The sequence below is a fragment of the Bos javanicus genome, chromosome 8 (assembly GCF_032452875.1).
Source record: "Bos javanicus breed banteng chromosome 8, ARS-OSU_banteng_1.0, whole genome shotgun sequence".
Lineage (NCBI taxonomy): Eukaryota > Metazoa > Chordata > Mammalia > Artiodactyla > Bovidae > Bos > Bos javanicus.
In genome coordinates this window covers 73,709,858-73,718,285 of record NC_083875.1, presented here as the reverse complement: position 1 = coordinate 73,718,285, position 8,428 = coordinate 73,709,858, and the positions used below count along the sequence as shown (strand labels likewise).

The 8,428-nt window shown below is 40.0% G+C and overlaps 1 long non-coding RNA gene across 1 annotated transcript in view; it reads left to right on the top strand.

Annotated features, from left to right (window-relative positions):
- The first annotated feature begins 435 nt into the window (after positions 1–435).
- The window catches only part of LOC133253435 (uncharacterized), a 28,425-nt gene continuing 20,432 nt past the window's right edge, over positions 436–8,428 (top strand). Inside the window, exons 1-3 of the long non-coding RNA XR_009738300.1 lie at positions 436–898; positions 7,440–7,537; positions 7,689–7,884. This is a non-coding gene — a long non-coding RNA (uncharacterized LOC133253435). The remainder of the gene's footprint in view (positions 899–7,439; positions 7,538–7,688; positions 7,885–8,428) is intronic.

Sequence of the window (8,428 nt, the reverse complement as noted above, 5' to 3'; positions counted from 1 at the left end):
ACCTAGGGACCAGTGCAATAAGTGAATATAGACCCAGGTACGTCACCATGGATTTCAGAACACCAGGGGAAAGAGAGGCTTATAAAAGCTTCTCAAAAGAAAACACGGCAATATTGTAAAGTAATTAGCCTCCAATTAAAGTAAATAAATTAACTTAAACAAAGAAAAATGTAGCAGATAAACAAAACAATGGTTAAATCTCAGAAAAATACATACTTGTGTGAGGAAAGAAGAAAATTACAGTACTCTATGTGACTCTGCCATGAATAGGATTTACAGACTCACATTAATTTAAAGACTGATGATAGACCTAACCAAAATTATTTGTTTGTTTTGGGAGAATGGAAATATTAATATTGTGCATGTATATGCTGGTAGAAGAGTGACAGGGCTGAAAATCTACATCTTCCATAAGCGGCAGATTATTATAATGTGTAGGCTTTCCCTGGTGGCCTAGTCAGTAAAGAATCCGCCTGCAATGCAGGAGACCTGGGTTCAATCCCTGGGTTGGGAAGATCCTCTGGAGGAGGGCATGGCAACCCACTCCAGTATTCTTGCCTGAAGAATCCCCATGGACAAAGGAGCCTGATGGGCTGCAATCCATGGGGTCACAAAGAGTCGGACATGACTGAGTGACTAAGCACACTTTATGTGTAAAACGGAAAAATAAAAAATGGTACTATGCACAGATTACTTAGATACATGGTGGTAAATATTTTTTAAGACTATTTTTAATGTGGATCATTTGTAGTCTTTATTGAATTTGTTACAATATAGTTTCTGTTCTAATTTTCACTTTTTTTGGCTGCAAGGCACATGGCATCTTAGCTCCATGACCAGGCACTGACCCACAGCCCCTGCACTGGAAGGTGAAGTTCATCACAAGATTCCCAGGGAGGTAAATACTCTAAAAAACAAAAAAAACGCAAAACTTAGAGTTGAAAGTGGTCACCTCTGGGAAACAGGGTATCAGCGACGGTATAGAGAAGGGGTATGAACCTATGTGTTACATAATACATTCTGTAGAGATGGTTGATACTTTAAACTATGAATATACATAACTTTGATTAAAACTACATCTTTTAAAAAATCTGGATTTTAAAAGCTCTCGGTTGGAGGAAAAAATAAGTGAGAGGGCTTCGCCTGATGACAGTCAAAATATTTAAGTGCATACATGGATTCTTAGTGTAAAAAGTTTACTTTCACATACACAGTCTGGCAAAATTCTACCAACTTTTCCCTGTGATAGGTTATCATCACCCTCATTTTATAGATTAAGAAATTCAAGTTTAGGGATGTGAAATGCTTTGTCAAAGTTCACACTCGGGACTTCCCTAGTGGTCCAGTGACTAAGACTCCGCACTCCCAATGCAGAGGGTCCGGGTTCCATCCCCGGTCAGATCCCACGGGCCACAGCTAAGAGTTGACATGCCACAGCTGAAGATCCCACAGGCTGCAACTAAAGGTCCGGCATGCTCTGCACGTCAGAATGGAGACTGAAGATCCCACAGGGGCAACTATGACCTGGCACAGCCAAATAAATAAATTTAAAAAAAAAACAATCAAGTTCACATACAAGGATGTGGCCACAGTGCGATGGGACCACAGGTCTTCTGACTCAGGTCCTTCCTTTGTACCATGGCTGCCTTCTAAAGCAGTTCTCTTGAGCCTAGGGTATTTTGTAAATACAAGGCTCCCTTATTCTTAGGGTATTAGTGGAAATGGAGGTATTTGGCTTTACAGAAGGGAAGGACTTTGCAGATAATCTAGCTCAACCCTCTCATTGTACATCTAAGTAATGTGAAGCTCAGAAAAGACTTTTCAGGCCACCAAAATATTAAGTGGACAGGAGAAGAATTTCATCAACAGAAAGCTTAGCTTAAACTTTCTTCGGCTGCTGACGTTCAGAAGTCTTTGTATCATTCTGACAAGGAAGGATCTATTTTATCTTGAAAAGTGAAAGTGTTAGTCACTCAGTCATGTCTGACTTTTTGCAACCCCATGGACTGTAGTCTACCAGGCTCCTCTGTCTATGACAGTTCTCCAGGCAAGAATACTGGAATGGGTTCTAAGCCCTCCTCCAGGGGATCTCTCCAGACCAGGGATCAAACCTGGGTCTCCTGCATTTCAGGCAGATTTTTTTACCATCTGAGCCACAGAAATTAGGGTTCACCAAGACAAAATGCATAGTCTGATTCAACAAAGAAATGAAATTTTCCCTTGAGCAGTCACTTCTAGTTCACTCCTTCAGGGTAGGGTCTTCATAGATTATACAATAAAAGGGAGGTAAGATTTTTTCCTGCACGAATCTGGTCCTGGGCCACCTTGCCTGTCTTGAGCGTGGATGTAATGGAATCCTTCCATGGTAACCTATCCAATTCTATTGCTGCTACGAGAAAACCCAGTGAAAGGAAATCCTTACCACATTTTATAGCTTCTTTCATTATCAAAGTGGCCTCATAGACTTGTTTCCCAAGCATTTATAGCTTGATGACCTGACAGCTTTCTACTCAGAAATGACCATGTGAAATAGTCCAGCAAAGCTCCCCACATGGCAAGAACTGAGGAAAGTTTATTTTGCTGGCAGTGCACATGGCTTTTCAAACAAGTAAGTTCTTTCTGAGGTCAATTAAACCTGCGTTCAATAAAATCACATGGGAGACAAGAGGGCTGGGAATGTCAGTTATTGATTACATCTAGGTCACACCTAGAGAGAGGCTCTTCTGGCCGAACTTGATTAAAAATCATTTCCAAATCTAAATTTCCACAACATTATATCGTTTCCTTTATTCCCATCCATCATCTCTCCTCCATATCCCCCCACCTCCCTGAGTTTTCAGAATATGTCCAGTCATGTGTGCTTCTCCAATTGTACATTATTCAGTTGAAAGAAAGCCTGACCCTGGGATGAGGCAGGGCACCATTGGGGAAAGTAATGGATACTTTCTTGTCAAGGTAAACAGGAAATTAGAACAGAGAATTCTAACACTTTGTTTACTAGCGTCATCATGAAATGAGATCCACAATATAAGAGTGCTTTCCAGGGCTCAAAACCTAGTTATACTTCCTACTTTACATAAGTTACTTAAGCTCACAAAGCCTCCACTCCCCAGCTCTAAGATGGCGTTGATGATGTCTCTTTCACCCACTGTTATGAGTATTAAATGAAAAAACACAGACAATGTCTATAACTACACTTCCAGCCACAATACACTTTGAATGTTAATTCACTTCCCTAAACTCTGAAAGCATCAAAACTCCAAGGGAAAAAATAAATATAAATCTCTTACTTCCCTGCATGCGTGGTTGCTAAGTCGCTTCAGTCGTGTCTGACTCTTTGCAACCCATGGACTGTAGCCTGCCAGGCTCCTCTGTCCATGGGATTCTCCAGGCAAGAATACTGGAGTAGGTGCCAAGCCCTCCTCCAGGGGTTCTTCCCAACCCAGGGATCAAACCTGTATGTCTTGTGTCTCCTGCATTTGCAGGAAAGCTCTTTACCACTAGTACCATACCTTACTTCCCTGACTTGTCAGTAAATATGTAGTATTGATGCCTCAGCCACAGGCTGGCCTCATTTGCCAGTAAGATGACACCTTATATCTAATGGTAGAAAATTGTAATTGCTTACTTAGATAAACTTAATAAAATAGAATTAGATGCCAAAAGTGGAAAAAATGAAATTATGCCCCTAGGTTTTTGATGCTTCTTCCAGAGAATAAATGAAAATAAAAAATTTTAAGATCTGATCATGGATTCAATTATAGTGTGAACCAAATAAAGTGCCTATTTGCAGCAAATAGTCTATTTCTGTTATTATACAATACAAAAACATTAAACATTTGTGGAGGTTCATATGTTCTGGTTCTACTTATTAGCTTTGTAACCTTGAGGAAAGTGAAAGCGTTAGTCGGTCAGCCATGTCCAATTCTTTGCGACCCCATGGACTGCAGCCCTCCAGGCTCCTATGTCCATGGGATTCTCCAGGCAAGTATATCAGAGTAGGTTGCCATTTACTTCTCCAGGGGATCTTCCTGACCCAGGTATTGAACCCAGGTCTCCCGCATGGCAGGCGGATACTTTACTGTCTGAGCCAGCAGGGAAGCCCCAATCTTGAGGAAACAGTTTCTTAATTCTGAGCCTTTGTCTTCTCAGTTGTAAGATGAATCTTACCTTCCTTAAGGCATAAGCACCTGATTCACACTAAGTTGACAAATGATAGCATTTATTTTTATAAATAATGATATAATTAATTATCATAACACAGGTGGGATACTTATTTTGTTCATCAAAATTAAAACCAAGTTACACCAAGTACTAGAACAATTCAGTCAATTTTGCTTCTCTTGACTATTTGCTTCCTCAGTGATTAAAAATAAGATTAATTCCACTGATACATTCTTCCAACAGTTTCCATTATTTACTTGTATTGATCATCTGTGATTATCAAGTTCACACTATTGGATAGCTCTAAAGGAAAAACAGAAGGGGCTTTGACATTTATTTTCTACTCTATACAAGGCACTGGGCTACATGCTTCAGCACACATCAATTGTGTTATATGTTCCTACTAAAAACTATACAAAGGAAGAACTAAGCTGACCATTTTATTATTTATACCTAAAGGAAACTAAGAGAGTTCCCTGGTGGCTCATTGGTAAAGAATCCACCTGCCAATCCCAAGACACTGGTTTGATCCCTGGGTCGGGAAGATCCCCTGGAGAAGGGAATGGCAACCCATTCCAGTATTCTTGCCTGGGAAATCCTAGGGATAGAGGAACCTGGCAGGCTACAGTCCATAGGATCACAAAAGAGACATGACTTAGCAACTAAACAACAATAACATAGGAAACTGAGGTTTGCGGAAGTTAAAGGCATTGCCGATGGTATGTGGCAGAGCTTGGGTTAAAATCAGGGTAATGTCAGATTTCAAAGCCCACACACTCCATTTCATCAGAGACAGAGGTGTTCCTTCGGGATTACAAAAGATGGGAGGCAGTTTGCATTTGAAGAGCATTTCTTTTTCAGAGTCCTTTGAGAAACAAAGAATCTCTATGTGTAGTCTAAAGAGAGCAATGTTTCCTCCAATTTCTTGGTTCTCTTTTATTTAGCATTTTCCAAATCCTTGAAAAAATGAATAAAAATGTATCTTCCAGTGAAAAATGAATTCATCAAAATGCATGGATATCTCTTGACCGCAACGAGATTTTTTCTAAATCTCCTGTCTTGTTGCTGTTTAGTCACTAAGTTGCGTTCGACTCTTTGTGACTCTGTGACTGTGGCCCACCAGGCTCCTCTCTCCAAGGGATTTTTCAGGCAGGAATACTGGAGAGGGTTGCCATTTCTATCTCCAGAGGATCTTCACAACCCAGGGATTGGACTTGAGTCTCCTGCTTGGCAGGCAGATTCTTAACCACTGAGCCACCTGGGAAGTCCCAAATCTTTTGCTTTACATACCATCTGAACATACCACCTTCACTAAATTGTGGTTCTTCTCTCTCTTGTTCCTTCTGTTTCATTTGCATGATGCTCTGGGGTTAAAAGATGTACCTACTTGTAAAAAGAGTAAATCAAAGTACTATTTTTATGAAAACATTCCCATTGATCAGAAGGAGAAAATGGATCCACTTTTTCAAGAGATCAAAACAAGCATTCTTTTGAGCTAAACATGAGTCCTTCACACTAGGGTAATACCTATTAGAAGTTTCGTTCTGTGAAAAAGCAATGCGCCAGGTAAAGTTCAGACAAGTCCATCAGAGTATGTCTTTGTCCAGAAGACGGAAGAGAATGAATGTTCATTGAGAGCATCTGCAACTGTCTTATACCTTGTCTGATGCTGCAGTCTTCCCAGGACTCTTAAAAATTAGGGACCTTTATTCTCATTTGAGCCTACAGATGAGCTCAAAACCAGTTAAGTAAACTTCCTTTGGGGCTTCCCAAGTGGTGCTAATGGTAAAGAACCTGTCTCCCAATGCAAGAGACATAAGAGATGCCGGCTCAGTCCCTGGGTTGGAAAGACCTCCTAGAGGAGGGCATGGCAATCTATTCCAATATTCTTGCTTGGAGAATCCCATAAACAGAGGACTTTGGTGGGCTATCGTCCATAGGGTCGCAGAGAGTCAGACATGACTGAAATGACTCAGCATACATAAAAATTTCCTTTTAAAAAGTCCTAGAGGTAGAAGAATTTGGATTTGAATCCCATATTTAACTCAAAATGAAAGTAATTTTCATTAATTGCATCCTTATCACACACAAGGCAATTTACATGACCTTCAATGCTCACAACAACATTACAATGTAGGTGTTGTTCTCTTCATTTTTAAACATCAGGAGACTGAGGTTTAGGTAGGCTAAGAAACTTTTTCAACATCACATGGCTAGGAAAGTGTAGAGCCAAGATTTTAACAGGCTGACCTCTTTCTAAAGCCATCCCTTTTCATAGGTCCATGCAACTTCCTGGCAGAGTTAATAACCACACTGAGCTTAGTTAAGACAAATTTGGAGTAGACATGGAAGCAAGGAGAACCTGCAGCAGAATGCCACTGTCTTCTTGGAATCCATGCCAATCAGGAAGCCAGTGAAAGGCATTGTTAGTATGTGCCATTCCTTTGGAGAAGCAGATTTTTGAAAACAGAAAATAAAAAAGGAAAAAATAAAGGAGTCAACCCATGGGACAGAGAAAAAGAACTGCAAGTTCCCAAAGTTAAGTTGTGACAATACAGTCATAGCTAACGTCAGATAGAAATATACATGCGGCCATCTAAAGAAATTCATAACCCAAGAAAGTCTCTGATATTAAAAGAAAAGGAACAAATGAGGAAGGTCTCTCTAAGAACCTTGGGGCATGTTTTTAGTGATGAAATAAAAGAACTCAAGATAACAAAATGGTCTTTTTATAGGTAACTTTAGGGAAACATTAAAAAATATAAAGAACAGGAAATATAAGAAAATAAATAATAATGTCACAGTCAGCAGACACAACACCTGCCTCAGGTGCATCTCTGCCTGTAGACTGCCACTTTGGAAAAAAAGGAATTCTCTAGCAATTGGTTCCTAAGAGCCCCTCACAATTGATGGAAGAATATGTAGGTTCCCCAAAGTCATCAGCCTTCAAGTCCCAAACTAAATGTTTAAATATCTCATGGAGGAAAAGTGATGAACAGAATCAAAAAGATGCAGAAAGGGGAGGAGGATAGCAAGAGGATCTAAGAATGATGGGGAAAAGTAGACAAGAAGTGCAAAGTACAGTGCATCTGTATGTACATATGGTTGAAATTGGAGTCAGAGAGAAATTACTCAGAGGCTAATTAGTGCTCAGAGAGAATGCCTTTGTCACCGGCTTGATCTCAGTACTTTGTTACAGCCGTGAACAGCGAGGGTTGGGCTGCACTGCCTTAGGGTAGTGAGTAATGACTTGCACCATCTGTGGTTGTTTTCAGGCACCTGAACCCAGAAGGATCCACCCTCTGTAGGAACCATCACACACTGTGTACTGAGTGTGTGCTATCTCCACTGCCTGGGCAGAACCTTTACAAGGGTGAGGATTCTTGATCTTGGAATAAGGAAGATTGTTCCCGGGAATAACCTGAAGTCACAGCCTTGAAAAGGTTCTCTTCTCTAACATTTCCCTTCCTTTCCTTTCTTTTCTTTTTCCTTGTCTCTTCTTCCTTCTTTTCTTTTTAAAATAGATGTTGAACTGCTGGTCCTTGAAGAAGGAAAAGGAGAAGGAAATGTTGAGTGGAACTGCCTGTGATAGAGGGGAAAGAAGATGAGAAAGTGACTACAGATAGAAAATACAGAGGAGGAGGAGGACAAAAAGAGGAAGAAGAGGGAGAGGAAGAAGAGGGAGAAGAAGAAGCAGCAACAAGATTCAGAAAAAAAATGGTAAAAAAAAGAAAAGCATTTCTGATGCTTAAAGATAATTATGAGAGATACTTATCTTAAAGATACTAATCTTATACTACTCTTAAAGATAAATATGAGAGACCATGGATTATTGTTAGGTGTTGGTGTCATACCCGAGCACCACATTTTCTCATTATAAAATGGAGCTGATTGTACACAATCTTCATGGGATTTTGCCAGACTAATATAACACCATTTTTTTCATAAAGCGTTGTCAGAACTAAGTGAGTTAATGAATAAATATAATACTAAAAACATATCTAGCACATAGAAAGTTCAATATTGTTAGCAACTGTAACTGTTGTTTATGTTGTTAGCAATACTAGGATGATTGAATGTCTGTAAAGTACCAAATATTGCTAGGTGCATGTAAGTTTTTAATAAATGACTACTATGACAATAAAAGTGGAGGAAATGGCAACCCACTCCAGTATTCTTGCCCGGAGAATCCCATGGACAGAGGAGCCTGGCTGGCTCCTCGTCCATGGTATCACGAAGAGTTGAACATGATCTAGCAACTGAG